Genomic DNA, 24,255 nt, shown 5'->3' on the forward strand with positions numbered 1-24,255 from the left:
AAAATACTCATTAAAATAGGATGATTTGGTGAGATCAACTAATTCATGATAAATGATTTTTAAAACTTAAAAATCTATTTAAGGTTGTACAAAAATCAGAGGGGATGAAGAAAGGTTATTGAGATGATTTAGCAGTTACATACACTCAAGGAATTTTTTTTTAAATTTCAGGATTATATGATAGATGAAAGCAGTAACATTTCAAATTTTGTTGGTCTTTTAAAAATGTACTTGTAAGAAATATGTGTATGAGTGTATAAAGCCAACCATGTTGCACATTTCTTAAAAACAAATACATATGAAAAACACTTACAACTGATGTATCAACTGCATGGTCAAAAATTTGGATGCTTGGCAACCACCATGTATTTACAATAGTTGCAGTGTCCCAGACTCATATGAACATCATTTGCAATCTAAAATAAATGGAGGAACCTTGATTTGCTTAATGACTGCATGAGTCACTTAACAACTTCAATTATTTGCTTAACAAAAGCAAATCTTTTCTGTAGCAAAAAAGAAAGATTGTAAAATTGGGCAAAACTCACTTAAAAACCACCTTGCTTAACAACAGAAAATCTGGTCTCAGTTGTGGTCATAAATTGAGGATTATCTGTAGTTAGAAGAGTCTTGAATAAATTACAAATCACTAGTACAGAAATCACCGAACACTCTTCAAGACTTGAAACACCCAGAACTCTTCTTAGCTTCTCTAAAGAACAGGAAAATTTAGTTCTGTCTCATCTGATGGTTTCATCAAAATACTGGCCGTACAACATGCAATTCTCAGAAATCAGAAACTAAAAAGAAATAAAATAAGATTATTTCCCCTACCTACACTAAGATTACCAGTGCTTTACGGATTAGTATGATATGAGAACCCAGCCACTGAGTTGGTAGAGTGTTTGGGAAACAGGATGCCTCTTTACATTTTATCAGATGGCTGGCCCAAGATAGCTGTTCTCACCATTAGGACATTTCTTCTAATATTTTGGCAACATTTGCTTTCTTGCCAGAGCCATGATGGCACAATGGGTAGAATGCAGTATTGCAGGCTGATTCTGCCCACAGTCTGGAGTTTGATCTGATGGGCTCATGTTTGACTTGGCCTTCCATCCTTCCCAGGTCAGTAAAATGAGGACCTGTATTGTTGGGAGCAATATGCTGACTCTGTAAACCACTTAGAGAGGGCTGTAAAACACTATGAAGCGATATATAAGTCTAAGTGCTATTGCTATACCTTTTAGTCCTCCGGAACAGCAGAAAACAATTATGTCCTGTATAGCTGTAGATGCCATGGAAATGTGAATGCTCCATTGCAGGGGTCTCCAACCTTGGCAACTTTAAGACTTGTGGACTTCAACTCCCAGAAGTCCTCAGCCAGCTTTGCTCCATTGGACATCAGGTATCTCCCCTCTTGACCACATCACAAATGACACCATTGAACAACATTTTGGTGTGGCACAAATTATAGAGAAGATGAGAGAAGGCCGGTTGTGCAGCACATTTCACCATTGCCAAGACTGCCTACCAACTAAAAGTCAATAGCTGGCAACCTCACAAAACAGAGATGGCAAGACACCATCCACAAAGATATGCAAGGAAGAAGAAGATAGCTGCCCTGATGCTTTCTTGCTTTGGCTCAAGGAAGCCAAGCTACCCCATGACACATATTTTACCAGCTGAAAGCGAAGGAAGGCAAGCGCTTGAGAGCTTGAACACAACCCTGTTCTGTATTTCTTTGCTGGCTGAGGAACTCTGGGAATTGAAGTCCACAAATCTTAAAGTGGCCAAGGTTGGAGACTTCTGACCTAGACAGGCATTAAATAGTTTTTCTATCTTAGATGTCTTCAGAGCTTACCCTATGTTATTGGCAAATATGGGAGTGCCAAAGCATGAATAAAAGGAAAGATATAGTGGAGCATTTTTAATACAAATAAGTATCGGGAAGGATGAAGTCTTCTACCAGTTCTCCACCCTGCCCTTCCTCAGAGGCTGCCAGACAGAGATGTGCTGGATCCCCAGAGAGATGGGAAAACAAACGGAGGCGCAAGAAAGCACCTGTTGTGGTACAAAGTAGGGTTTGTTAGTTTTTTAAAATCAAAACTCATATTTTCTATGCTAGGGCAATGGCCTCATCATGACTATTCTTGCAACTTTATGCAGAGATATTCCACCTTCTTCTATAGAAACATTCAGCCAACAAATTATTCTGTAGCTGGGAATTGGCACGTGGGCACTCTGTGTGTCAGTTTCCTCAGCCATGTGCAGCAAACCTATCATTAATGTGAGACCTTGACAACAGGCCAAAGGGAACAGTTATATAACTTACGAAGAAAGTTAAAACTGAGTACAACAGAAGCAAACATGTAAAATTCATTTTTACTTCAAAGAGCACTTGCCCTGCTTAGTTACCAACCTAAATATTTTATTGTCTCACTTCTGGCAATCAGAGCTTTCATGTAATTGACTTTAAAATATACACACATATAAATGATAGATGGAAAGCAACACTAATTAAAAGGAAAGGCAACAAGTTGAGAAGCGATGCTTTTAAACAGCTGCCATTACGTACTGTATAAAATTGCAGAATGGTTGCTTGTTACCTGCATCTTGGCTCCAAAATGATTGTCGCAGCCTTGGAGGAGGGGGGGGGGTCAGAACTGCAAGCAAGATGGAAGCTATCATGGGGTAATAAAAGATGTTTTTATTTATTTTATTTATTTGATTTGTCAATCGCTTACAAGATAATAGGTATAAGTATAAACATGAGTAAGAATACAGGAAATAGGTACAAATAAATGGGGACAATAGGACAGGGATAGTAGGCACGATGGTGCACTTATGCACGCCCCTTACAGACCTCTTAGGCGGCATAGTTCAAGGTTGTCCAAGCCCCAAATCTCAAGCCTGGTGATATAGGGTATTCTGTTGCGAGCAGAGGAGTGTAGTACTCTTCTCGTTAAATACTTCTGGACTCGCTCTATTGTATTAATGTTCGATATGCAATGTGGATTCCAGACTGATGGTTGATGTTCTCAACCAATTATCCCTCCTCCTTCCATTCTGCTTCCTCATGCCTCCCAACCATTTACGTACCTCCGTTTGTTTTTTATTTCTTTCATCTTCCTAATACTTTTATGTGAGATATAAAGGTGTTTGTCACTTTAAGGACCAGCTAAAAGATTTCTCCAAATTCCCCCTCCCCCCCCCAGGCTGCTTCCTGGTATTAGACATTCAAAGGCAGTCTGCAGCCATTCCATCTTTAACTAATATTTCAACACCTCCTTTCAAGATGCTGCTATAGAGCACTGCATGCCAAAACAACCAGACAAAAAGATAGTTTTCCTCTGTGCCATCATTCCGCTGAACCCTTAATTCTCACAGCACTGTCTCATTTCTCATCTTTTCTCACCTCCTCATCTTCCCTACTATCTTCTCCTATTGGTTTCTTATGATTTACCAATTGTTGTTTGTAACTTATGATTAATAACTATAACTATGATTTATGACCTATGACCTATTACTTGCTGTTTATATGTACACTGTGAGCTTATGCTCTGAAGACAAATTCCTTGTGTGTCCAATCACATCTGGCCAATACTCTGTTCTGTTCTGTTCCGTTCCATTCCATTCCATACGTTTTCCATGGAAGAAAATAACAGAAGAAATTATAAACAACAAACACAAGCATAAATCATCTCACCTCAATGCTGGAATTCTCTGAATAAGGAAGAATGACTGTGTAATTAAAATCCTTGTCTGGAACAATTTTTGTTCCAAGGTCAATACATGAATTCAGATTTTCACTTCTAATCTGTTTTTCTATTGATTATCACACTAGCTGGCGAAGGAAGAAATAGACTGCAGGAAGCCACAGAGAGCAGAAATATTTTTGACCTGCAGTGAATGTCACTGCATTGGAAAGAAAAGGAAAAAAATATTGTCCAAGCCTCTGAAAAAAAACAAAAAACTGAAAACTATCACCAGTGGAAATAATCACAAAATTGCAAACACTGGTCCATCTATTTCTAGACATTTTAGAATGTAATCTTGATATAGCAAAATATAACTTGATTGTAATAAGTTATATTTTACTGGTTATATCAAGATATAATAAGGTAATAAGGTTTTTTTTGTTGGCACAAACACGTAATTTGGCACCAAGACAATTTATTGAACATTGCCTGTACCTACTCATGACCAGGAGTCAGTGACTAATTTTAACTCGCAATCGACGGGTTTCCGGATGATGAACATAACGAGGGCTCACCGCTGCAGAATGCACCAGGATCCCACATCGGTATTCCCATCGCTGGGATTCGCGGCAAGCAATCTTCCAATCCGGTTACTTGCGCCGAACCAAGACAAGGTGGGGTGTTTATTGAACAATCCCATACAGAACATAAACCACAAGGGTAGAAGTATGATGTTTAATGAAAAAGGAACTTAATATGGCACTGTTTGTCAACTTGAAGATATATTGCCATGCTGGTTGGGGACAGTGGTGGGATTCAAAAAAATTTACTACCATTCTGTGGGTGTGGCTTGGTGGTTGTGGCAGGGGAAGGATACTGTAAAATCTTCAGTCAGAGGTGGGATTTGCCGGTTCTCCGAACTACTCAAAATTTCCGCTACCGGTTCTCCAGAACTGAATACCACCTCTGGTTGGGGAATTCTGGGAATCGAAGGCCACACATTTTCAAGTTGCCAAGGTTGAGAAATACTGCCATATGGTATGCTACATATTTGGGTGTGCCTAAATTTTTTTATGTGGATTCCTGTAATGATGAATCAGGAGATAATTGATGCTGCTCAGAGAGATCAAAACATATACACAAGGATAAGCTGATATCACCAATGAGGCAACACTGCTTTGGTATTCATGATGGGAAAGAAACCTGTGCAACAATTAGCACAGCTCAATTATTCTTTTATCCAGATGACAAAGACACAATTGACCATATAATTGGATAAATACAGGTTCTTTTCAGAGAGATAGGAATATTTCTTATACTTTACATACTTTACAGGCCCTTTTATTTTATTTTATTTTATTTCTGGATTTATTCAAAGCAGACTATAATTCTACTATAGAAAGAAGCACAGTAATTGGAAGACTCATCTAGTTGCTATCAAAAAATAAGCATCTTATTGCTTTATTAGCTTCCAATTAAAACAGTGAATCTATCTTTATATTAACTAATATGCATAAAAGATATAAAGGATGGAAGAGGAGCAATATATTTTTGGACATATACTGTACATATCGTGTTTCTCACAAAATAGAGCCGGGTCTTATTTTTTTTTGAGCCCTGAAAAAACGGCTAGGTCATCTTTTTGGGGGTGACTTAATTTCCTCCCTCACCTAGAGCAGCCCATACGCACGTACCTATCCACGAGGCCGTTTCTATCGGCCGCCGAAAGCTCCCTGAAGGCAGGGTCTCCAGCCGCTTTGGTACAAGGCATGGCTGCCTGTGTCCCCTCACCATTAGGCAGTGTCTTTGGGGCAATGGAAGCTCCCCAAGGGCGGTCACCAGCCACTTTGATCGGCCGATAGAAGCGGCCTTGCGCTGCTTGCCCCGAGGCCGCTTCTACCAGCCGATCGAAGTGGCTGGTGACTGCTCTTGGGGAGCTTCCATCTCCCGAAAGACACTGCCTAATGGCGAGGTGACATGGGCAGCCACGCCTTGCCCTGAAGTGGCTGGGGACTCTCCCTTCAAGGGAGCTTTCGTCGGCCGATAGAAGTGGCCTTGCGGCAAGGGGAGTGTGCGTGTTCACTCGCCCCGAAGCCGCTTCTACTGGCTGATCGAAGTGGCTGGTGACTGCCCTTGGGGAGCTTCCATCGCCCGAAAGACACTGCCTAATGGTGAGGGGACACAGGTAGCCACGTCTCGCCCCGAAGCAGCTGTGGAGTCTGCTTTCGGGGAGCTTCTATCGGCTGATGTTCTATTGGTAGATCGGGGTATTCTAACTACCTGCAGGGCACTCCTAAAGGCAAGTTTTCTCCCCATCCCCCGCCCTTCCCCCCATTTCTCTTCACCTCGTGTAGTTCTAACGAACGATGTGAGAAATGGCTGGGAAACACATGGATTAAATAGGCCTAAATTTTGGGGGTGGGGCTTAATTTCACCTCATGACTAGAAATCATACTGGGCCTTCCTATTGGTGGAGGCCGTATTGTTGGAGAAGCACGGTACAACTTAAATATGAATAGATTTGTGGAGACAGTTGTGTATCAAAAGTTTCAAAACCATGGGAGTTATGGTTCTGAACCAAAATTATGTGTTTCAATAGCTATTGTATTTGCTTTAGTATATGGAACTGAATATGATCTAACATTAGATTATGGTCATAATTTCACCCTCTCTCATATGAGTTGTACCACATAGCAATGCTTATATGATGTGATGCCAGCATATTCTACAGTACTTTCTATTCAGTTAGGACTCTCAATTCTATTTTATAACTAACTTTAAAACACAGGCTTTTCATTTTTTTTCATCGCTGAAAAATGCATATATTAAAGTTATGAGAAAATGTCCTGTCCTAAATTAATCTCATTTTCATATGGATTAATATTGCTATATTTTGATGCACATATTTCATTGTTATAATCTAAATCTCTTTGGAATCTTTGACTTTCAAAATAATAGCTACAAATACACATATTTATTTGTTTCTTTCTACCATATACAGTAATGTTTAATCAAGACAATATTCCAAGGATCTTAAGTCTGATATTTCAAAGAAAATTGTAGGTTCAGGAATCAGGATCTGACAACAATAAATCAATCAAAGGCACAGAAATATTTAAGTATTCCATCATGCAATGCCAGGCAAAAGTCGAACCATCAAATCAATTCTATGCTGTTCCCCTTCCCTTATTTTTAATTTGTTCATCTGTACTGCTAAAAAGATACTTATATCTTTTAGACTTTTCAATTAAAAAGAAAAAAAAGTCTTCCATTGCAAATGGAAATATAAAGTTTTGCTATCTGCCAGGAGCAAGTCCTCCATGCCAAGAATAGAATAGAATAGAATAGAATAGAAAAAAATAGAATAGAATAGAATAGAATAGAATAGAATAGAATAGAATAGAATAGAATAGAATAGGTTTATTGGCCAAGTGTGGACACACAAGGAATTTGTCTTGGTGTAAATACTCTCAGTATACATAAAGAAAAGGTACATTCGTTAAGAATCTAGAATAATAATGTACAACACTTAATGATAGTCACAGGGTACAATCAACAATCAAATCATACTAGGAAACAGTCAGTATAAATCGTAAGGATACAAGTGACAAAGTTACAGTCCTACAATCACAAGTGGGAGGGGATGGATGATAAGGAGTGATGAGAAGATTAACAGTAATAGTAGTGTACACTTTGTAAATAGTTGAACAGTGTTGAGGAAATTATTTGTTTAGCAGAGTGATGGCTTTCAGGAAAAAACTGTTCTTGTGTCTAGTTGTTCTGATGTGCAGTGCTCTATAGAGTTGTTTTGAGGGAAGGAGTTGAAACAGTTTATGTTCGGGATGTGAGGGGGTCTGTAAATATTTTCACAGCCCTCTTTTTGACTCGTGCAGTATACAGGTCCTCAATTGAAGGCAGGTGGGTAGTAATTGTTTTTTCTGCAGTCCTAATTACTCTATGGAGTGTGTGTCTGTCTTGTTGGGTTGCAGAACCAAACCAGACAGTTATAGAGCTGCAGATGACAGACTTAGTAATTTCTCTATAGAACTGTATCAGCAGCTCCTTGGGCAGTTTGAGCTTTCTGAGTTGGTGCAGAAAGAACATTCTTTGTTGTGCTTTTTTGATGATGTTTTTGATGTTAGAACACTTAATAATATGTAATGTTTACTTCAAAACATTGTATAAAACATTTAATTAGTTAAACTATAAGACAAACTGCTTTAGTTTACAGAACAAGCTCAAAATAACTGTAAATAAATGCATTAGCTATTTTTATTGCCTGGAACAATTATTGGTGCATTGGCTTAATTCTGGTTTGGAATTCATAAGCAATATCAAAGATCATAAATTTAATATTTTCTTGTAATCAGTTTATTAATACTGTAAAATAGTATCTTAATGTTCTATCTTTTTTATAAAAACATTCTAAAGAGAAGACAAATTTAGTAAAACTTTCTTGAGAAAATATAAATTACAGATTTAAAAGAAATTATGTAGAACAAAATATTTACACTAGAATTTAATGATAAAGCACTCACTGAAGTTTGAGAAGGAATTTTGCATGTATTGAACATAAAATGGGATAATAATAAAATATATCTTTCTTTCAAAACTCTATGGAATCTGTGTAAATTTTATTCCTGTTCTAACAATTCTATTACGAATAGTTACATTAAAATCTATCCATTCTATATCCTGGGATATGAATTGGAACAGAAGCCAAGGGGAAAAAAAAACAGGTAAGAAAATTATCAAGAAAAAAGAGTTTCATAAATATAACAATGAAAAATTAGATGAAGTGGAAGAAAGTGAATGAGATACATGCTATTTCCTTTTGTGGGTAACTGTGAATCCCCTATTTATACTGATTTGAAACCATATGAAATAATTCTTATTAATTTGATAGTGTCACAAATAGATCATTTTACTCTACAATTTACATATTTTCTAATAAAAATCACAGATGGTTTTATTGGCTTTACATTTTCCAGATGTTCAACTTTTTCTAATACAACTCAAGCAGTAATGATCTTATTCCTTCGGAATTTTATGAAATGTAATTCCCTTTCTTCAGATCCCTTCATCAACTAAAATATCAAGATTTTTCACTGTCATTCAGCAACCTTCCAAGATGTTGTCATCTTAATCTAGTGCGGCTGTTCCAAATCTTGCATCATCCAATGTACAAAAGGTCAGGCTGACTTCTACAATCACTTATACCCCCAAATCCTGGATCATTAGTATAGGTAAGTAAAGGAGAAATAATTCTTGCTCACATGTATAAATTTTGAAATACAGTTAAAGGGTTGATAAGAAAAATGACATCTACCACACCAAACTTATTGCTTTATAAACCTACTGTGTTTCTCAAACTTATTCCCTGGAAACAAAGCATTTTACAATTAAAAGTTGTAATCAAAAACTGCTCCAAACCGAATCATACTATATAAAATTATTTATTCTTCTTTTGACACTGAAAAATTGTACACTTTCTGTAAAGTGGACACACAATTGAATCATTGCAATAAATGTAAGGCTTACATGTCTGTCCACGTCTGATTGAAGTGACATTTCCACATGACAGTTGCATGATTTGCTGGTGCTATAATGTATGTAAGTAGTTTGTTGTGTGGCTGTAGCACGGCCAGTACAGTTATGCAAAATACACAGTAGGATCAATATTTTTATTAACTTAAGTTCACTTTGTGAGAGAACCAGACAGCAATAAGTTACTCCATTTGGCTGTGTCTTTTTAAAAAAATGCTTTTACTTAACTAGAAAGAACGTGCATAATGGAATTTACTTTTTGATGCAATCCTATCCATGTTTTGTTAGCAATGAAACTTATTACACTGAAGAGATTTGTCTTAAAAGTCTGCAGGTTTATTTCTTTGGTCTTTGAATAATAATGGATCTGGTCACAGTGATAATCTTTTTCTATATTCAGCGTAAAGCGAAGGCAACCTATGTCTATATTTTATTGCTACACATCAAAAGCCAAAGGCTTTCTGACTTGTGCTGACTCAAATGTGCTAAGCGATTCATCTGCTGTGCTTCATTACAGTGTAAACCTCTCCCTGTAATTGGCTGCCATGAACTGTAGTAGAACCTGCCCTTCCCTTCCAGTCACTAACTATATTGCCTTTCGCAGCCATTTTGTTTTACAGGCTTACTTAGTGGAGTAGTGAAAAGCTGGGTTTGGAGTGTTTGGCTTTGGGAAATTCAGGCATTAAACTGAAGCAGTGTAGCTATGTTGTTGTTGTCTTACAAATTTACTTATAAAACAATAAAAAGTTTTTTTTTAAAAAAAAGAGATAAAATTGGGGGGAAAATTTGTCCTGGCAGCCCAAACGGTAAAAGAGTGATAATTCCTTCCTTGTTCAGTTCAGAATGGGTAAAGAAGCAAGGAAACTCAAAATCGGGGCTATGGACCAATGGTGGGATTCAAAAAATTTTACTACCAGTTTTGTGGGTGTGGCTTGGTGGACATGGTGTGGCTTGGTGGGCATGGCAGGGGAAGGATACTGTAAAATCTCCATTTCCACCCCACCCCTGGGGGAAGGTTACTGCAAAATCCCCATTCCCTCCTCCGTTCTCCTGTGGAAGGCAACAAAAGAAGACCCAGCTGATCAACTGGGACTTGGGAGGCAGAGAATAGATGGGGGTGGGGCCAGTCAGAGGTGGTATTTTTCGGTTCTCTGCACTACGCAAAATTTCTGCTACCGGTTCTCCAGAACTCGTCAGAACCTGCTGAATACCACCTCTGCTATGGACATTGTGGTCCAGGCAGAATATCAGCCCATTATCATAGCCAAAGAGGAGGAAAGGGTTGAAATCAGGAAAGGATTTAGGACCGCTTCATTTCCAGCCACAGTATGGAAAAGCTCTTTAAAAAAGGGAGATCTCTATAGATCGGCTTTCATCATCACTTGATTCCTGTAACCTCTTATTGCCAGACCAACAATACAGCTCCCACACCACAGAAACCACTTCTAGAACAAAGGAAGTTAGCAAAGGAAGTGTCTCTTGAGCAGGCAAAGTGCATAATACAGGAAAATGGCATCTCTTGATACACCATTAGAAGCTCTCTTGCCCGACCTAATGACCTCAAAATATGCCCGACTGCCATTATTTCCAGAAAGAAAAATTAAAATGGCAGGGAAAATTGGCAGCATACTCCAGCATAACTAGAAAGCAGGAAATAGGGGAAAATTCTTAAAGGAATAGGAACAGTCACTGGGCAAAGGGCCAGCAATCCCATTTAATCTGGAAAATAAATGTGAGCAATTTGTAAGCTAACTGTGGTGAAGATCTAATTCTAAATATTTCATAGAACAAGAACTCTTTTTTGTCATTTTAAGAACAGTGGAGAGAAAGGTTTTCTGTATCACATGGATTATTTAATTGTGGCTAATTAACTTTTAAATGTGAATAATTAAATCTCTTCTCATTAGTACCTTGCTCTTGTCATGAAAAAATAATTCCAGTTGGTGGCACCACAAACCAATTTTCATAAAACATGTCTGAACTTGCAGCTTAAAGTCTTTTTACAGGCGGAAGCAGCAATTGCAATACATGCTTAAACATGAAACTTATGTCCAAGTCAAATATGATATCTAAATCACATGATGAATTTGCTATGAATCTTGCCAATATGATTAGGGCCAAATGATATTCAAACATACATAGAATCCCGTAAATTGATGGATTTTTCTTACGGTTTAAACATGGGACCACTTGCCCTGGATTAGGGCCTAAAAGGGACAGCCAGAAATTTAACTTTTTTAACATAACCATTGCAATCCCACTTGAAATTTTCTATGCATTTTGTAGGTGTGGTTGGAAATGTTTTCATTCCATATCAAGAAAATCACGGATTGAAGGAAGCAGCATCAAATTGGCTGTTAATTCTTCTGGTACACTTATTCTTACCCCTTCTTTCTTTTCATTTACCAGCATATTTAATAAAATTAAATTAAAATCCTAGCAGAAAATTTACTGAGATTGCCCTCAGTAGCATAATTGTATGCAACCTGTTAAGGGATGCAGAGGATCAGTGGATAAGGTGCTGAGCTTGTCGAACAGAAAGGTCGGCAGTTCGGCGGTTCGAATCCCTAGCGCTGCATAATGGAGTGAGCTCCCATTAACTTGTCCCAGCTTCTGCCAAACTAGCAGTTTGAAGGCATGTAAAAATGCAAGTAGAAAAATAGGGACCACTTTGGTGAGAAGGTAACAGTGTTCCGTGCGCCTTTGGCGTTAAGTCATCTGACCAGATGGCCACGGAGACATCTTCAGCTCTTTGGCTTTGTAATGGAGATGAGCACCACCCCCAGAGCCAGAAACGACTAGCACGTATGTGCAAAGGGAACCTTTACCTTTATACAACCTGTTGAAATATTTATTCCTTAGTAAGTTTGTTTCTGAGATGGATCGGAAAAACAGGCAGTTGCATTAAATTAAATTCTTTATTCTTCACCCAACAGCCATGACAATAAGGTGTTGGGTGGGTGATCCCAAATATGCCCTCCATCCAGCACAGGCTATATACAATACAATCAGCCCCTCATACAGAATACCACCTTTCCCAATCATTCATATCCCTCCTTGCATCAATCCATATAAGGAACTTCCTTCCTTCCTTCTTCACCAGGTCTTCTAGGTTTCTTGAGAATATTTACCTAAGGGGAAACTATCCTTGGAATGTACACCTTGTCTCACTCACTTCCCTGGGTAAAGTCTTCCCTGGTTCTTTCAAAGTCTGTGAACAATAAAATGTATGAAGGCCAACAAATCTTAAAGTCAGCAAAAGGACACATGGTTTCTGAGACTTAATAAAAGTGTAAATGCTCAGGTGAAATTTCTAATACTATATTCTATAAAATATTCCAACAAACCCATACATTTTGATGGGTGATATTTGATGAGGTTTTTTCATATAGAAGAATACAACTTCCTTTTGGTAATAATCAAACATGTGCTTGGAGCAGGGGTCCCCAAACTTGGCAACTTTAAGACTTGTGGACTTCAACTCCCAGCATAGCTGGCTGGAGAATTCTGGGAGTTAAACTCCACAAGTCTTAAAATTGCCAAATTTGAAGACCTCTGGCTTGGAGGAAGAGATATTATGAAAGACACAGTGGAGTACCTCTATCATTGGTCCTATGTGAACTTCAGATGTGATTGTCTGGATTTGTCCAAAGGCCCTTTCTGTGTCCCAATTCCACTCAGTATGAGTGACATTACTAAAACCTTACTCAGTTTTGTTATTATAAAACCAATTCAACAAATTCTTGAATTAAGTGAAGCTTTACTTTTGTTAATCACATTGGTCTGATTACAGGAAAAATTAAAGTCTTATCTCTAATTTGTTTTCGGTAATTTTCTTAATTATTTTTAATAAATGATAAATTATTGGAGTAAAAGGTGAAGGATTGCAATACTAGTGAGAATTGTGCTATGGGTTAAAACTAGGGTAACTATGAATTAATTAAATAAGTATTTTTCCTTACTCATAGGAAAAAGTAAGATATAATACTGGGTTTTATTTAAGAAGTATTAAGGTGAGTAAAATGTTTATTTATTGTGAAGATGTTCACAGATGTGGAAAATAATTACTGAGAAGTTATTTATTGGATGTTGATCTTTTCTTACCATTGCTACTGTTCACAAATGGTATTGCAATGCCTTGTCAGTCGCTAATTGCAAACCACTGGGTGACAGCATTAATTGTTATTGCAAAATATTTGAGACAAACCCAGTTTCTACACATGAAGAATGTAAATGTCAGCATATAAGGCTCATAAAAAAAATTGCAGGAGAGATACCTATCTACTAAGAAATAAATTCAGTTACTTTCAATGAAACCCAGTCTTAAATATATGAACAAATGATTGTTGCTTTCAGAAAATAATGCCACCCTCCAGTTTCAGGAACTAAGGTTCAGTTTGTTCAGTTTTGGAATCAGAGAAATCAGAATAGAATGTAAGTAAAGCATTTAGAATCAGAGTAACTTTTTCTTGTTTTTCCTCTTTCTTTTGAAAAGGTGTTTTCTACCTTGCTGTTATTTATTTATTTTAAAATTTATTATAAAATTTATTGGCCGCCCATCAGTTATTTGTCTGAACTTCTTTTCTGATCATTTATTTTCATAGAACTTTTCCATACCATAAAAATATAACAAACTAGCTGTAAGTAGAGGTGAAATCTCACAGTGTAATTGCTAACAGTAATTTCTGAACTGCCAAAGCTGCCACTTCTGCCACTCACGTAGAAGATGGATGTAGCCTGTTTCTACATTCTAGCTTCAGTCATACTTCAAACCTGTAGTAAAAAGGTAATAACTGGGATCTTTGTTTCATGTAAGGTCTATTCTACTTTCAGATTTGGAAATCTGGGAGTTAACAGTCTTAATCATATAAAGGACCCCTGGTTGAGAAAGACTTCTGTAACCCTAATGAAGTAATCTATGACACACTCCATGTGTGCTACTTTATTACATAAATGCTAAGGAACTTCCGTTCATAAATCACAAGATTGCAAACTTAATTCTACTTTAACTTGCATTTATGTACATTGCAAATAGTTGTACACAATCTGTAAATACACACTACTTCCAAGAAACAATGTATAACTGCTTGTCCATTGAACAATTTGCAGCATTTATCAGGAAATCATGGCTCATTAACGATCTAAAAAAATCTAGCTATCCTACCCCCTTGCCCCATCCCTGTTCTACCTTATCACCTGTCAAGTTATATGTAAACCTTTGCATATATTAACATATATACATGGTTGCAATAGAAAGTTGGTGGAAACACCATTGTTTCTAAGTAGCTCATACCAAAAAGAAGGTTATGCAATAGGAAGGAAGATTTGACACTTTCTGGACTCAATGTGCTCACCTGAATCATCGTTTTCAAAAATTATTATGCCCTCTTACCCTTTCTTAGAAACTGCACACAGCCAGCTCTCACAAATAACTATTTATTGTATTATCTTTGCTCTCAATAGGTAAACATGAGTTGCACGATGTCAAGCATCTTGGCAGCAGCCACTTTCTGGTAGCAAACTATTTATGAATAAAGATTCCCATTCACCGTAAGGGTATTTAAGTATGTTCCATATACTTCCTAGTTAGTAGAATGTGAGCCACACTACGTTGGCTTGATAGTTTCTAGTTTAGAAATTCTAATTTGCATAGAATAGTTTTAAAATAAAAATGGATGTTGCTTGCCCTTGCGGCATATTGCCCAAAATATGGCCAAACTCATAAAATTTAATTGGGGACTTAAGAGCAGGAACTCTTCTCCTACTTGTACCTAAAGTTGATTTTATTGAATTCCAATCTGCATTGCACTGCAATAGTTTAGCAATGGACTAGACAGGGGATCCGTTCAGATTATGATAACCATAAACTTTGATTAGTCATTCGCTTGCTTTTTCCCCTCTATCCAAAAGAAAGCCTTGCTATCTGTTCTATGTGTGGGCGAGTCTATCAGTACTATAGTTATTTATTTTTTAATTTTAGAGATGGTTCCTTCCTCACTAATCCCTATACTTATCCTTTGGTTTCCTAGTTATTTGGACAAACAGATCCCCTTCACATTCCCCATGTTTTTTTCATTTGAAACTAAACAGTCCCTCCCTCACCCTCCCTCCCTCCTTCCGTCCTCCTCCCTCCCTCCCTTCCTTCTCCCCCATTGTAACATTGTGCTTTAATAGGGAGAATCATGTCCTTTATTCTATAGAAACCTGCCAGTGTGGCTATGAAAAATTCATAGGTAAAGGTAAAGGTTCCCCTTGCACATATGTGCTCGTCATTTCTGATTCTAAGAGGTGGTGCTTATCTCTGTTACAAAGCCAAAGAGCCAGCATTGTCCAAAGACGTCTCCGTGGTCATGTGGCCGGCTAGACTAAAAGGTGCACGGAACGCTGTTACTTTCCCACCAAAGTGGTCCCTACTTTTCTACTTGCATTTTTATATGCTTTGGAACTGCTAGGTTGGCAGAAGCTGGGACAAGTAACAGGAGCTCACTCTGTTACGTGGTGCTAGGGATTCAAACCGCTGACCTTTCTGATTGAGCGCTTTAACCACTGCGCCCCTTATGAAGAATTCATGCTTCAGGTTAATAGAAGCAAAGGAACAGCAATCATAGAGAGATGAAACCATTGCAATATAGTGGGCATATGGTGAGAAAGAAAGGGGATTGTTTCATCAGGCCGGGCAGAAATCAAAAGGATGTTCACTGGGAAAATGTAAGAAAAACTTGGTGGCCAAAACACACCTATGGAGATTCTCAATCATCCAGGTCATGTTTGTCCCAGAGGTTCTTTTTCAAGAGGCAACTGGACTTTCTGGTTTTTCTTTGAAGACGTTTCACTTCTCATCCAAGAAGTTTCTTCAGCTTCTGGTTTCAGGAAAAACAAAAAAAAACAGAAAGTCCAATTGCTTCTTGAAAAAGAACCTTTGGGACTCTTCTGGACAGCTTGGCCTTTACAGAGTTATTGAATCAACTAGAAAAGAAAGAGGAAGCTGCAATCAGCTGAGAAGACCCCAGGTTGGGTAGTCATCATTAACTGGAAAAGAGGGGGTATGCTGTAGACAATCAGAGGTAGGATGATGCTAGACTGGAATTAAGTACAGTAGATTAAATACTTGGAAGGTCTTCAGATAGCTCGAGACAAAAACCAGTAAAAATGCAACACATCAAAACACAGATAGTGCATATGAATGAAAGATAGGCCCATTTGTTCCTGTGCTCATGGAGCAAGAAGGAGCTGTGGATCTGGTCTTACCCAGGGAATGCTTGCATCATTGATATGACTATACTGCTACCTAATACACCTTTTCCCAGGTCACACCCTGGTCAGCACTTCTTTACTCACTGTGTTCCCCCCTCCACTGATAAGCGCTGATAAGTCTGCAGCTGCCACTTCTTTGCTGCTATGAGAAGCCTGCAGTCTCCAGCTGCCACTGCTGGCTCAGTTCCAGCTGGCAAAGAGGTGACTGGAGGCTGCTCATGCTGGCAAAGAGGCAGTGGCTACTGCAGGCCCCTCATGCCAGCAAAGAGGCAGCAGTTGGAGGCTTCTCACACTGAAAAAGACCGGTGGCTGCAGGCTTCTCATGCCGAAAAAGTCTGGTGGCTGCAGGGCAGTGTCTCAGGGTGGGGTCGTGTGCCCAGCTGCACCAAAAAAGGCCGGAAGTAGCCACTCGCCATTTCCTGCTGCAAAACCCTTTTAAAAAACCCTGACTGTCACCGCCACCTCGGCCCGCCTCTGCCGCCCCATCTTGAAGTGAGTGACATCGAGTTGGCCACACTTGCAGTCACATGACCCCTCCAGCCATGCCCATCTGGTCTTTAGGATGAACTGGTTGTTATATATTTTTATTTATTTTTATTTATTTATTTGATTTGCCAATTGTTTACAAGATAATAAGTATAAGTGTATACATAGTTGTGAATACATGAAATGGGTACATATAAGAAAAATAAAAGAATAAGAGAAACAATAGGACAGGGACGGTAGGCACGTTGGTGCGCTTATGCACGCCCCCTACAGACCTCTTAGGAAAGGGGTGAGGTCAATAGTAGACAGTCTAAGGTTAAAGTTTTTGGGGTTTGGGGAAGAAACTACAGAGTCGGGTAGAGTATTCCAGACATTGACCACTCTATTGCTGAAGTCGTATTTCCTGCAATCAAGTTTGGTGCGGTTAACTTTGAGTTTGTATCTATTGTGTGCTCTTGTGTTGTTATGGTTGAAGCTGAAGTATTCACTGACAGGTAGGGCATTGCAATGTATGATTTTATATACCATGCTTAAGTCAGACCGAAGGTTTTCTAGTTCTAGAATTTCAAGTCTGGTGGCATAAGGTATTCTACAACGAGTAGAGGAGTGGAGAACTCTTCTTGTGAAATATTTCTGGACTTTCTCAATTGTGCTAATATCAGATACGTAATGTGGGTTCCAGACTGATGAACTGTATTCGAGTATTGGTCTAGCAAATGTTTTGTATGCTCTGGTTAGTAGTGTGATATTACCAGAGAAAAAGCTACGTAGGATTAGGTTAACAACTCTTAATGCCTTTTTGGCTATGTAGTTGCAGTGGGCTCTAGCACTTAGATCATTAGAGGTGAGTATTCCAAGGTCCTTTACAGAGCTTACATTAGTTGGATCCCACCACTGCGTGTCGGAAACACCGAAGCACTTCTGTGATTAAAGGATTAACTCACTACATCATTGTTGCCAAGGGGATGCCCAGTTGGGGGTTCCTTTAATGTTCCTGTTAATCAAAGTGGTATCTATTTATCTATTCGTATTTTCATGCTTTCAAATTACTTTGTGGGTAGGAGCTAGACCGAAAAATGGGGGCTCACCCTCCATCATACAGCAACACCCGGCTTCAAACAGAAGCTTGCAAATTGTCAGCGCAACATCCTAACTATGTAAGCCACTGTGCTCCTTTTGAGCATGTATTAAAGTAGGAATAAATAGGTTGGTGATAAATATATACTTGAATTGCAGTAATAATGGAAGAACAAGATAAGAATTTTCAGAAAAAATGTGCAATATTTTGAGTGAATGCAATCCAGAACAAAAAAGAGTTTTTTGTTAAGTGACATGAATGAATAGGTAGAAACAAAATCAGAGAGTACAGAAAAATCTGGCAATTTGGAAATTCAGTAATAGAATGCTTAGAAAAAAAATTGTTTCAAATTTAAACATCTATTAATACATATTCATGGCTAATTAATTAATTAAAATGAATATAAATATAAGTATAGCTGATTTGATTGTTTAAGATGTAAGATTAAGAGAATTAATAAGAATATGAAAATGAAATATGCAGAATGTAAAATTGTAAATTCTGGGGGTGGATCATGGGCAAAAGTGATTGTGATAAGAACAACAGATGTTAGGCAAGCTGTTTCATTGATTAATTTTTCTTACTGTCAGGAAATTCCTCCTTCGTTTTGGTTGTATTTCTCTTTAATGAATTTCTACCGATCATTTCTTATCTTACCCTCTGATGCCTTCGATAATTGATCATCTCTTCTCTGTAGCAGGCCCTCAAGTTCAAAAAGACAGCTATAACGTCACTGCCTAATCCTTCTGTTTGTTAGAGTAGACATACCTAAGCATTCCTTGTATGATTTAGTCTCCAGTCCATTTATTGCCTTTATACCGTGTGATCAGAATTGGATGCCATATTCCAAGTGTAGTTTCACTAGTGGTACTATTACCTCTCATAAGCTTATGCTATCATCTCCAGCAAAGGTGTCAAACTTGCATCATCACAGCGTCGTCACGTGATGTATTGGGACTTTCCCCCCCTTTGCTAACCCGGACGGGTGTGGGGGCCAGCATGTGATGCATCCAGCCCATGGGCTGCGAGTTTGACACCTTTGATCTACAGTACTGATGCAGTTTTGGCCTTTTTTGGTGGCTGCAACACACTGCTGACTAAAATTTAAGTGGTTGTCCAGTAGGATACCTAGATCCTTCTCAGAGTTACTACAGTGGATCCAGATGTTGCCTATTCTATATATTTGTATTTACATTTTTCCTGTCACTGGCAGACTTTATTTTTCTCATCATTGAACTACATCTTGTTGGCTAGGCCCAATGCTCAAGTGTCAAGATCCTTCTGGTCCTTCTTGAGCCTATCTTCTCCCTCCTGCACAAAAATGCAGTATTATAAGCAAACTCTGCCCTCAATCTGGAGTTCAATCCTGACAGGGCTCAAGGATGGCTCAGCTTTCCATCCTTCCAAAATTGATAAAATGAGGACCAAACTGTTGGGGGGAATATGCTGACATTGTAAAGCATCTAGAGTGCTGTAAAGCATTATGGGGAGATATATAAGTCTAAGTGCTATGTTATTGCTATTGCTATGTGCCTATTCTGAGCTGCATTCCTGTTCTGTTTCCTACAGTTCCTACTGTTTCCTGCTTTTGGTAGGTTGGACTATTTCCCCCTTTTACATGATGATAGATGCAAAGAAGGAATCAAGGAGTTCAGTTACATGGTACACTTATCCACTGTGAGCTCAAACATAGTTTTCTCAAATAACCCATTCCCCAGGGTTTATACAATATAGGAAATTATAAATGAACCATTCAGGCTAGGTTCTGCTATAATATAGTCGCTAAAATGGTTGGTTGAGTTTAGTTATAGCCAGGGGTAGTATTCAACAAGTTCTGACCAGTTCTGGAGAACCAGTAGTGGAAATCTTGAGTAGTTCAGAGAACCGGCAACTACCACCTCTGATTGGCCCCACCCCCATCCATTCTCTGCCTCCCGAGTCCTACCTGATTGGCTGGGTCTTCTTTTGTTGCCCTGCACAGGAGAACGGAGCTGGAAAGCAGGTTAGTGGGGTGGGGAGAGAATGGGGATCTTCCCCATGAAGTGTGGAAGGAATGGAGATTTTACAGTATCCTTCCCCTGCCATGCCCACCAAGCCATGGCATTCCCCCCAAGCCACACACACACAACTAGTATTAAATTTTTTTGAATCCCACCACTGAATATAGCTGTGAAAACACATCCTATGGCTTGGAACTATGTGAAAACTTTGCTAATCCTGAGAATTAGCAATCATAACTTGACCTACCTCAACTGCAAATAAAAGTAGCAGATCACTGGATAAAAAGTGGCTATATTGCTGGAATCAAGTGCAATCAGGAACTTGTGCCACACACTGCACTACCCAAGTATTCCAGCTCTGGACTACATACAGCAGCTCATCATTGTTTCACCTAACAATTTTATGTTAACTTTAAAGAAAAGATGGTAATTCTTAACTCAGATGGTAATTAAATATTTATGTTGAACAAACAGCTGGTGAAAATAAACTAAGACATGTCATGGGCATTTTTCTCCAGTTGTTTAAGGGTAAACCCATAGTGGAAAAGTTGGGATCGAACAGCTTACGGGACAATGGGAATCAGCCAACTCTGATACTGACTTTCTCTGTGTTGGAACTAAGCCAATAAGGGGTTTGTTTAGTTATACCAACTCTCTTAGCAGGCCACTTAACCAACGCGGAAAAGAGCAATAAGATTTCTTTTGACCAGAAGGATCACTTTCTAAATGTCCTGCTGGTTTCAAATAGCAGGTAAACTTCCTCAGCTTCACCCAAATCCTGACCTTTTTCTTTGTAGATAAAAATCAAGGAACCTTGATGATCCATCCACCAGTCATCTGTCCTTCATCTGCTTCAGCCATGACTGGGGTGGCCTATCAACAACAAGGTAGAAGGACCCCTTCAAATGCTTAGAAGTGATCTTTACGGGATAAGAACACCTCATGTTTTAATCCATTGCACTGAAGTGTTTCTGAAAGAATTGGATTGCAGCAGCTTTGCTAATATTAAAGAGATCAACATTTCTCTTACTTGTTGCAGATGTGGAGGTTGATGATCCATAAAGCAGATGCCAGATGCCCTTATGCCAGATGCAGCACAGTAAACAGTCTTTTACTGCCTTGATCCTTGCCCTAGCACGTTTTCTTTCATTTTCTTTCACACAGTACCCTTAATCAGCTGAAGAAACATCCTGCTTACACATGTGCTTGTAATCTAGACTTTAAGAACAGTAAATGTTTTATTTATGCCTTTATTGTGACTTTAAAAACTGTGCTTGGAGATGCTTTGTTTAATATTAGTTTATTGAAACTGACTAGGTTTATGCAATGCACTAAACTAGAAATCATGGTTCACAGTTCACCATGCTGGCTTGCTCAATTGGCATTCTATAGTTCTCAAATGGCATTTTAATTCGAAGCATGTGCAAATCATGAGCTTTAAGCAACATATTTTAAAAAGAATCTGGTTTACTAAATTTTTAGACTAAGTATTTAGGATAGTAGATGTTACAGAACTACAACGATGTGATTTCTAGCCCATTAATTGTGTGTGTGTGTGTGTGTGTGTGTTTGTGAAAAGTTTTCCCTTCTTAAGGGTTCAATGTTGCATGGAATTCTCCAAATTCCATGCAACATTGAACCCTTCAGTGCTGCTCTACAGGTTTCCACTGAATTGTAAGGTGTAAATTATTAACTGCATAGACTTGATTAAAATTTAAATCTATGCAAATTAAATACAATCAATTTTAGTTTTTGCCCTGGCCCACCCAACGTAGTTTTATGGAATGTAGTTGCCAGCATGGCATTCAATACTGTGATGTGAGCCCTTCATCCTGAAAAATGATCCTAACCCAATTTCACACCTAAAACCATCAACAGGCAAGGCAAGTATTTTGAGTGGATCCTTTTTTATATGTTCAGATGTTTAGCAGCTGCTTTAACAAATATTTGTGCAGCTACTGTATGTTGTAAAATGTATGCAACGTGTACATATGAAATGCTAGGTATGTAAAATGCTTGCATGTGTATCTTAACTACCTAAGGATTTTGCTGTGACTCTTTCCCTTTGGCGCCAGGATTGTAGGTTGCTGATTCAGGGAACCTGGTTTTGTCTTGGGAGTTGCTTGTACAAGTGAGTCAGGCCTAAGGGCGAATAGGAAATGAGAAAAAAAATCAGTGAAGGATAAAAAGACTATGACAAGGGATAGGGAAAACATGAGCAAAATCAAAGAAGAAAAAGATTGGGAGGGAGCAGGCAAAGTTATCTAAATAGCAGCAACAAAGTTGTTTTTTTTTTTTTTTTTGTAAAAATGACTGGATAGACCAGACAACTGTATTAGGGAAATAAAAAGCATGATTTGCAGTGAACAAAACATTTGTTATTTCCCACTGAAACTTGTCAAGCAGCTCACTGTTGTTTGTTTTCAGATAAAAGAGAAGCTGATGAGAAAAGCTCGCTCAGTCTTGCCTAAAAGTTGTCGTCCAAGTGTGCTGTCATTGAGAGTGATGTCTACAATCCCAATGTTGTTCCTCAAGTTGTATGATATCTGCAAATGTCTCTGGCTTTGTAAATAATTCTCCACCTAGACAATCTACAAAAACAACATTTTAAGCATTTCACGAATCAAAACAAAGGCACAATCCACCATAACTAGTGAGCTGATGTAAGTCTTTTTGGAGTTAGGGGCAAGTTTAGAAAATACAGTTAGTCCTCGACTTACAATAGTTCATTTGGTGACCATTCAAAGTTACGACACTGGAAAAGGGATTTATGACCATTTTACATGCTTATGACCATTGCAGCTTCACTATGGTCATGTGATTTATGTTCAGATGCTTGACAACTGACTCATATTTATGACTGTTGCTGTCATGGGGCATCATATTATCCCCTTTTGCAACCTTCTGACAAACAAAGTCAAAGGAGAAACCAGATTCACTTAACGACCATGTTACTAATTTAGCAACTGCAGTGATTCGGTTAACAAATGTGACATGAAAACTTGTAAAACGGGGCCGAACTCAACAAATTTCTCACTTAGCAACATATATTTTGGGCTCAGTTGTGGTTGTAGGTCAAGGACTAAGTATGTGGCTTAAAGAAATAGCTATGAATGATACAATGTAGTGCTAGTGACATAAATGTCCCATGCAAAGCAAAACTGACATTTGTGTTACTCCAATACAGTGATATCTCATGTGTGCATAAAGTCCTGGACTGTGGGATAGACTAGAGCTGTAATGGCGAACCTATGGCACGTGTGCCACAAGTAGCACGCAGAGCCATTTGTGCTGGCACACGAGCTGCAGGCAAACTTACCTCACTGCGCATATGCGCGCCTCATAACTGATTTTCGGCTGGTTTGAGGCCTTTTTCAGCCTGCTAAAGGCTTGAGGAAGGCTTCTTCAGGCTTCTACAAGTTTTGTAGGCGAAATCTAGCCCCGTTTTGTCACTTCCGATATTTTCGGAAAAACGTGAAGTGACTACAGGGCTAGATTTCTCCTACAAAACTTGTAGAAGCCTGAAGAAGCCTTCCTCAAGCCTTTGGGAGGCTGAAAAAGGCCTCAAACCAGCTGAAAAATCAGCTTTGAGGCGCAGTGCAGGTAAGGGGGCGGTGGGGGATGGGGTGCGATTGCGCGCGCATGTAGAGGGTGTGTGGGGGCACATTGCCTTCTAAGTGCTTGCACGCGAACATGAGCATGCAAGCACACGCACAATTTTTAGCACAGGAGCCCAAAAAGGTTAGCCACCACTGGACTAGAGCATCTGAATTAGATGCAGTTCTTGATAGTGTCATTAGCAATTCCCTCCCATATTATACTAAGAATATTTTTTTGAAACAGTACAGGTGGTCCTCAACTTACAACCACAATTGAGCCCAAAATTTCTGTTAAGTGAGACATTTGTTGATCACACGACTCCCAGGCCACTGCAACTATCATAAGTATGAACCAGTGATGAGGGTTTCAGAAGCTGAAGTATCCAGACCTCATATTTTCCTCCAAATGTATCTTCCAGACCCTTTCCCATAGTCTCCCCAAAGTAGAAAGGAATCCAAAACAAAATTGTTAGAATTTGATGATGAAGTTTTCCTTTTAAAATGCATGAGAAAACATCTACTGTTAAGGAACAGTGTGCATTAAAATGCAAACATCATGAAAAAGTACGAAAAATGGATTTATAAATTGACAA

At 38.7% G+C, this 24,255-nt stretch overlaps 1 long non-coding RNA gene across 1 annotated transcript; it reads left to right on the plus strand.

Moving 5' to 3' along the window:
• Positions 1-1,013: 1,013 nt before the first annotated feature.
• On the plus strand, positions 1,014-23,514 carry LOC148130680 (uncharacterized). Its single transcript, XR_015749591.1, has 4 exons — positions 1,014-1,125; positions 8,773-8,944; positions 20,861-20,950; positions 22,491-23,514. It is a non-coding gene; the product is annotated as an uncharacterized LOC148130680 (long non-coding RNA).
• The last annotated feature ends 741 nt before the right edge of the window (positions 23,515-24,255 follow it).

Source organism: Notechis scutatus, chromosome 4, assembly GCF_049901735.1.
Source record: "Notechis scutatus isolate UNSWTSFEM ecotype Mainland chromosome 4, rNotScu1.2, whole genome shotgun sequence".
Lineage (NCBI taxonomy): Eukaryota > Metazoa > Chordata > Lepidosauria > Squamata > Elapidae > Notechis > Notechis scutatus.